An 8431-nucleotide genomic window follows, 5' to 3' on the forward strand; every position below is an offset into this window, starting at 1 on the left:
TAGCTATAGTCGGGGGACCATTTTGGATATTTACTCTTTTTTAAAATAAAGTAATGATATTAAATTTTTTCAAAAATACAAAACAAACAAACATATATAATGGCAACCTTCTTCTTTCATCCTCCTTTCGCCTCTCCTGCCTACAAACTGCTCTTTTTTTAACAAAAAAAAAAAATAATAAAGTGTTTCCCTTCTTTTCCCCTCCTTCGTCTCCAAATTTGGAGACAAAGGAGGGAAAGATGAAGGTGGTTGCCATGGCCAACATCTTTTTTTTTTTTTTTTTTTTTTTTTTTTTTTAACTATAAATTTAATATTAATATTTTTTATTATTTTATTTTTAAAATGCCACGTCAGCTACTACATATGATGTTATGGGCGACGGCCTAGAATTAATCGATTCTTGGCTTGAATGCACGAAAATTGCAAGTTGATAAGTTTAATTACAATTTTTAAAAGATCATAGACTTAATTAACCTTTTGTATAAAGTTCGGAAGTGTATTTGATTATTTTCCCAATTGTAAATAATGAGTTTCATAGCAGGAGGGAGGGAGTAATATTTAATTATTGGCCAACCTAGCTAGGAAACAAAATTCTATCCTTGCCTTGAAAAAATTTGTCAACTTAGCTTCTAGCTAGCACAACCATGCATTGATTACATTTCTATATGTTCCAAGGAGGTGTAAACAGGCTATAACTAGACTTTGCACGTACTCCATGAAGACAAGTTGTGCTTTTGAAGATATACGAGGGAAGTTCAACAACTCTCTTGGAATTTGAATGTCATAGTAGTGCCAATATGTTTAGATTATTTTTGGATAACAACTTTCTCTAGTGCAGGAAATTTTGATAGCAGTGCTTTCACGAAACGCATTTCCAATATGGATCCGTTAAATGACTCAATTCTTGATTGCCTTAAGCATCTTGAAATTAATCTTGATTGATAAAGCAAGAATCCTTCATAAGTCTTGAAATAACATCTTTGTCATCTTTGCCAAACCACCAACTCGACTATAACTCAACAAGAATGAAAAACACGTTAGGGAATACAAAGAATCAAACCATTCTAGGTGTGTATGATGTTAGACTAAAATATCACATGCATAATCTTATATGTGATAATAGGATTGTACTAACCTCCAGCCATAGTTCTTCTTACGGTTGAGCGATCCGGACTGCTGCAGAGATGATAAGTGCTTTGTCTCTCACTTTACTCAGCTCTCTCTAGATGGTGTATGAGGTATGTAATGTGAGCAGTGAGAGGACTAGTGACCTTATATAACCACTGGCCATCATTGTGGTTGATTGTCTTTAGGTCTCCTAAACCCTAACCAGACTCCTAATCATAATGGTAGTCTAGCTATTAGGTTATTAGTGTTGCACCACATATCAAATACTGAATATTATCATAACTTATCCTAATGTTATAATAATAGTAACAGATAAACGTTACATTCTCCCACTTGGTGCAAGCACTACCACTCAATAACAGAAAAACACCAACCATAATGATATGTTCTCATTAGCACGAGTAGTATCCATTATGATCAAATGCAAACTGCCATTGGGCACTTAATTAGGAAACAAAATCCAACGAAATAAACCCTATGTTTATTCCAAGTCCCTGAAGTACATTTTCTCATCAATATGAAGCAAATGAAGGTGTACACACTTAATTGAGAAAATGTCTGAATGCCAAAGAATTTTAAACTGAATGTATATACAAATTCCATAGTGGGAAAAAGTCCCATTTTCTGAACCAGATCCTTGAATTTAACTGAAGGCATGCATTTAGTCAAGGGATCTGCTGACACCAACTCAGTATGAATGTGTTCAAAGAATACAACTTTATTTTTGACACGATTCCTAATTGCTAAGGACTTGATGTCGATGTACTTAATTCGACTCCCACTTTTGTGGTCTTAGCTAGGAAGACTGTAGCTGAGTTGTCACAGTAGACTTTCAATGGCTTAGATATAGAATCCACAATTCTAAGCCCAGAGATAAAATTCTTTAGCCAAACACCCTATGAAGTTGCCTCGAAACTGGAAACGAACTCGGCTTCCATGGTAGAAGTAGCTATTAAGAACTGTTTAACACTTCTCCATGAGACAGCCCCACTGGCCATAATAAAGACGCACCCTGAAGTTGATTTCGAGAATCAACACAGCCAGCGAAGTCCGCGTCTGAATAACCGACAAGATCTAAATTGTCCGTCTGCCTAAACCCAAGCTTGTAACCTTTGGTTCATCTTAGATACCTTAGAACCCTCTTTACAGCTCTCCAAAAGTCCAACCCTTAGCTATGGGAGCAACATTAGATGAACAATTTTGCACATGAAATCTCTCTAAAACTTTGTTTATATAGGTTTCTCGAGATAAGCTCAGTATACCCCGGGACCTATCTCTCTGAATTTTAATGCCGACAACGTAAGAGGCATCACCCATATCCTTCATATCAAAGTTCTTAGAAAGAAATTGTTTCACATCACGAAGCATCCCCTTATCATTGGTGACAAGTAAGATGTCATCCACATATAAAACAAGGAAACAAATTTTACTCCCACTCACCTTCTGGTATATACAGTTATCTGAGGGATTTTCAACAAAACCAAATGAAGAAATTACCCCATCGAATTTGATGTACCATTGACGGGAGGCTTGTTTTAAACCGTATATGGATTTCTTAAGCTTACATACTAAATGCTCACCACCCCTAGAAGAGAAACCTTCAGGTTGTTTCATATAAACCTTCTCTTCTAGATCACCATTTAGGAAAGCGGTTTTCACATCCATTTGTTGCAACTCAAGATTAAAATGTGCAACTAATGTCAGAATGACCCGAAGTGAATCTTTCTTTGATACAGGAGAAAATGTCTCCTTGTAATCGATTCCTTCTTTTTGAGTAAATCCCTTGGCAACAAGTCGGGCCTTGTATCTCTCAATGTTGCCTAATGAGTTTCGTTTAGCCTTAAACCCATTTACAACCAACGGCCTTGGCCCCATTAGGCAACTCAACAAGATCCCAAACTCCATTGTCCTTCATGGAATTCATTTCATTTTTCATGGCTTCCAACCATAAGTCAGACTGTACACAATTTGTGGCTTGAGAGAATGTTTCAGGATCATTTTCGGCCCCTATGTCAGATTCTTGTAGATACGAAACATAATAACTAGGAACTGTTGATCGCCTTATCCGAGTAGACCGTCTTAAGGTTGGACCCCCACCGCCTTGCACAGGCTGCAGATCAACTACCTCTTCAAGAACTGGTGGCAGTTCTTGAATTGGTTCAGTCTGTATCGGCTCAGAATCTTGTTGTATATCCTGAGTTGGTTCAACCATTGGTTCGAAATCTAGTTCAGGCGGTTGCTGTAAGTCCTGAACTGGTTCTTCCAAAGGTTGATCCTCAACAGTTTGTGGAATCTGAACGGTAGGTGGTATATCTGCAGGCATAAGTAAAGGAGCACTGCGGATAAGTACAACCCCACCAGATGACGTAGAAGGTTGAGAGTCAATATGATCGAAGGAAGGAACTAAGTCCTTAAACCGATCACTCCCACTAATCAAGTCATTTTCAAGAAATTTAGCATTCCTTGATTCCACTATCCTAGTAGTATGAGATGGACAATAGAACCTATAACCCTTAGAAGACTGTGCATATCCAATAAAGAAAGCACTAATCGTCCTCGGGTCAAGTTTCTTCTCGTGTGGGTTATATATCCTCACCTCAGACGGACATCCCTAAACATGCATATGTTGCAAACTCGGTTTCCAACCTTTGAATAACTCAAACGGTGTCTTAGGGACAGCCTTGGTTGGAACACGGTTTAATATATACGTCACCGTCTTAAGTGCTTCATCCCACAACGACTTAGGAAACTTAGAGTTGCTAAGCATACTCCGCACCATATCCAGAAGGGTCCGGTTTCTTCTTTCAGCTACACCATTTTGGTCCGGAGAACTAGGCATGGTGTATTGGGCAACAATCCCATGCTCTTGAAGAAACTTAGCAAAGGGACCAGGTGCTTGTCCATTCTCAGTATATCTACCATAGTATTCACCACCCCTATCAGACCTAACTATGTGTATTTTCCTGTTACATTGGTTTTCAACTTCAGCTTTAAATGATTTAAAGGCATCCAATGCTTCATGTTTATGATGAAGTAAATACACATAGGAAAAACTTGAGAAGTCATCAATAAAGGTGGTGAAATATTTCTGACCAGGTATTGTCATATCAGGACAACATATGTCAGTATGAATAATTTCCAACAACGTTGAACTTCTGTTGGCACCTTTCTTTGACTTGTTTGTCTGCTTACCCTTAATGCAGTCAACGCAAGTCTCAAAGTCAGTATAGTCTAGAGTAGAAAGTACTCCATCCTTTACCAACCTTTTAATACGCTCAAGGGAGATATGACCTAATCTCCGATGCCACAACATTGAGGAATTGTCGTTAATACTGCACCGTTTGGTGCCGTTTTGAACATGTAAAGAATTGTAAACTGAATCATTCTTTAATTTAAGACGGAAAAGACCATTAGACAATGTACCAGTACCAACACAAGTAGAATAACGAAATAACTTGAAATCATTGGCATTAAATTCAAAAGAATATCCGAAGGGTACAAGTCTAGATACTGAAACTAAGTTCCTAGAAAAGCTAGGAACATAAAAAGTCTTTTCTAATGTCAATACAAAGCCATTGTCCAAAACTAAATTGAAAACTCCGACAGCTTCTACTGGTGACGCAATCTTGTTTCCAGAGAAGATGCTACACTCAGTTCCCTTTGGCTGTCTCAGTTTTGTCATATCCTGCAAAGAGTTTGCAATGTGGATTGTTGAACCAGAGTCAACCCACCAGGAATTAGTATTAACTTCTGACATGTTAGATTCGAAACAAACGAAAGAAGATGAAATGTTACCTTTTTGGGACATCCATTTCTGAAACTTGATACAATCTTTCTTCATGTGTCCCTTCTTTTTGCAAAAGAAACACTTTTGTATCTTCTTAATGTCTGCTTTCGGGGTTAGTTTCTCCTTAGCAGCTATGGTAAGTCCCTTAGGTTTTCCAGACTTTCTTTTAGGCCTTGTTGTGGCCATAAAAGCACTTTCCCCAAGCTCAGTTACAAGTCGCGTTTTCTCTTGAGTACACATGGTAATCAATTGATTGATAGACCATTCATCCTTATGTGTATTATAGGCAATTTTAAACGCGCTATATTCCTGAGATAGGGTATTTAGTGCAAAGTGCACCACAAAGGCATCTGGAAGAATAATTTTCAACTTCTTCAATTGTGCCGCAATGTCCCTGAGTTCCATGATGTGTTTCCGCGTTCCCTTGACAGTGGAAAGACGCATATTGATAAACTTCATTATCAGGGTACTTGCCAAAGATTTATTCGCGTCAACAAATTGATCATCGATGGCCTTGAGTAATGACTTAATTTCCTCAACTTCATCGACGGGACCACGAATTTCTCTGGCAATTTTGGACTTAATGAGGAATACGCCCAAACGATTAGCTGTTGCCCATCGCTCGTATAACGTTTTTTGTTCCTCAGTGCTTTGCGCAGTAAGCTCAGCAGGCTTCTCATTGCGAAGAGCATAATCAAACCCCAATATTCCTAAATTCAATAAAACAGCGTCTTTCCACTCTTTGTGATTGTCATAATTAAGGATAGGAATATCAATTGTTATTGATTGAGTGATTGGAAGAGTGACTGTAAAAGAAAAATTGAAAGCTTGGTTAGAATATTTTCGAGGCACAAAATTAGAGAGAGATACTGAAGTACACAATATTACCAATGTAAAATTATGCAAAAGATAAATTCGGATGCCATAAAAATTGCCTGTGAGCTAAATTTTTACGCATAATGAATTTACCAAAACTGAATGGTGGAAACGGAATGGGTGCGATTTTAATTTTTCCACCCTTAATGACAAAACTACCAAAACTATATGCCGATACATAATCCCTGTGGGCAAATTATGATCATAGTATGGTATTTCATCCTAATTCACCCTACAAATATAACAAAATTGCATGTGGGCTAAATTTTGCCATATCACGCAGAGTGAATTACAATATTCTTGCATTAACTTTATGTGAGTAAAACTTAATATGTAATTTTGGAAAAATTAAAGATGCTGTGGCTACTCTTTAATTAACCAAAGAACATAATCACATTAGCAAGAAAACCTAATAAACAAACAGATTAAACCAAAATATGATAGACAATCCTTAGGTATACTCCCAGGAAAGTTGGTCGAGACGAAGCTCGGTTAAAAACCAACTCCTTAGACAGAGTAGTGTCGCAAGGGGACTAGTAGCAACAAGGCTTTTAAGCCAGGGCCATAGAACTAGTATTCCTCCCCAAGAAACTTCCCTAATTCATGTGTTCTCATTTTTGAAGTAAAATCGTTTGAGAGATCTAAAGAGTAGTTTCACCTATGGATAAGGCTTTGAATAGGTTAAAACTACGAATTGTTTATGTACTTAATGTGCTTTAGGAACTTTATAAAACACGAGTGGAGTAATAACTGAAGCTTGAGTAATAATATGCATAATCTAACCTGAAAGGCACTAATTCAGGCATAGCATATAATTCAGACCTCAAAGGCTCTAAATTTTTCTTAATGAACATGCTTTTCTACGTACATAATTATAACAGTCAAATAATTATTGCAATAAAGAGATAAATAGCATGCTCAGATTATGCACATTACTCACAAAATACTCCACAATTAAATTGCAACACTTAATACAATTTAAACTGAAAAACATTATTAAATTAAAATTCAACTGAAGAATTAAAACTGAATAATTATTCAAAGTTGAACAATAATTTAATAATAGACTTAATAAAAAAAATTTCAATTGGATAATTTAATTAGAAGAAGTCCGAATATGATGAAGATGTTAATCTGAATGAATTGATGTAGTCCAAATATCAATTCAGGTTTGACCCAAAACCATAACAGGCCCAATTTAAAAAAAAATTACAATTTTTTTTTCTTAGTGAGCCCAGGTCTAGCCCAAATTGGGCCAGACCTGGCCCATTAACATAACATCATCATCTTCTTCAATTTTCTAACGTAAGCAGTAGCAGCAACGAACAGACCAGCAACAGGAAACCGGCGACAACAACAACCAAAGGACGCCGGAAGGAGAGCAGACAGTAGCACCGTCGCTGGGAAACCCAGCGCAGCCGCCGCCTGACCGCCAACCAACGCCAACGCCGTTCGCCGGCCGACTGAACCCTTTACGTCGTCGTCGCTCCATCACCGGAAAAATGAAGCTCCATCATCGACGGTACTGAAGGAAGAATGACCGGATTAGTTTTTATGTAAACTTCCGGCGTTCTCAAGAATATTTACACATGTATCTCAATTATATAACAAAATATATAAATGTGCAAACATTTAAGCAATTAAAAAAAAACTAGGCAGAGATTATTTATGGCGACTGATACCAACTGTTAGACTAAAATATCACATGCATAATCTTATATGTGATAATAGGATCGTACTAACCTCCAGCCATAGTTCTTCTTACGGTTGAGCGATCCGGACTGCTGCAGAGATGATAAGTGCTTTGTCTCTCACTTTACTCAGCTCTCTCTAGATGGTGTATGAGGTATGTAATGTGAGCAGTGAGAGGACTAGTGACCTTATATAACCACTGGCCATCATTGTGGTTGATTGTCTTTAGGTCTCCTAAACCCTAACCAGACTCCTAATCATAATGGTAGTCTAGCTATTAGGTTATTAGTGTTGCACCACATATCAAATACTGAATATTATCATAACTTATCCTAATGTTATAATAATAGTAACGGATAAACGTTACATATGAGACATACACTTTCCTGTATGTTTCTAATCACCCTATATAAGTAATCTAGATAAAATTTGTTGACAGATTACTCGGGTTGCAACGATACAATTTAACAAGGAGAGGAAAATTTATAAAAAAAATCTCAAAATTCTCTCGAGCTAATGGTGTAGAACCCTCTCTCAAAATAAGCAATAATGCGAGCAATGGAGATCATGGGTCGTTACAATAAATTTTCAAAACGTTAAAGTCAAAGTCTAATATGACTTCCAAGGTATTCTGATACCCAATTCCTTAGACCTTATGGGAAGATTTTGATGCCTACTGCAAGGTCTTTCCGTGAGGAATTTGAGGGGAAAAACACATGATTTGAGTACTCATTATTATATAATTAAATCTTTTCAGAATATATCATGAGGGAATTTGAGGGAAAAAAACATGATTTTCTAGATTACATGTCTTACCGGCATGTTTTCTACTTTTAAACAACATTAGGTGAAACTCCACACTGTGGCTCTTCTCCATCCGTCCAATATACCGCCCAAAAACATACAACTCCCCACACTATCTACCGCCCAATTGAGCTACCTGCACAT

Source organism: Ipomoea nil, unplaced genomic scaffold (genome assembly GCF_001879475.1).
Source record: "Ipomoea nil cultivar Tokyo-kokei standard unplaced genomic scaffold, Asagao_1.1 scaffold1936, whole genome shotgun sequence".
Classification (NCBI taxonomy): Eukaryota; Viridiplantae; Streptophyta; class Magnoliopsida; order Solanales; family Convolvulaceae; genus Ipomoea; species Ipomoea nil.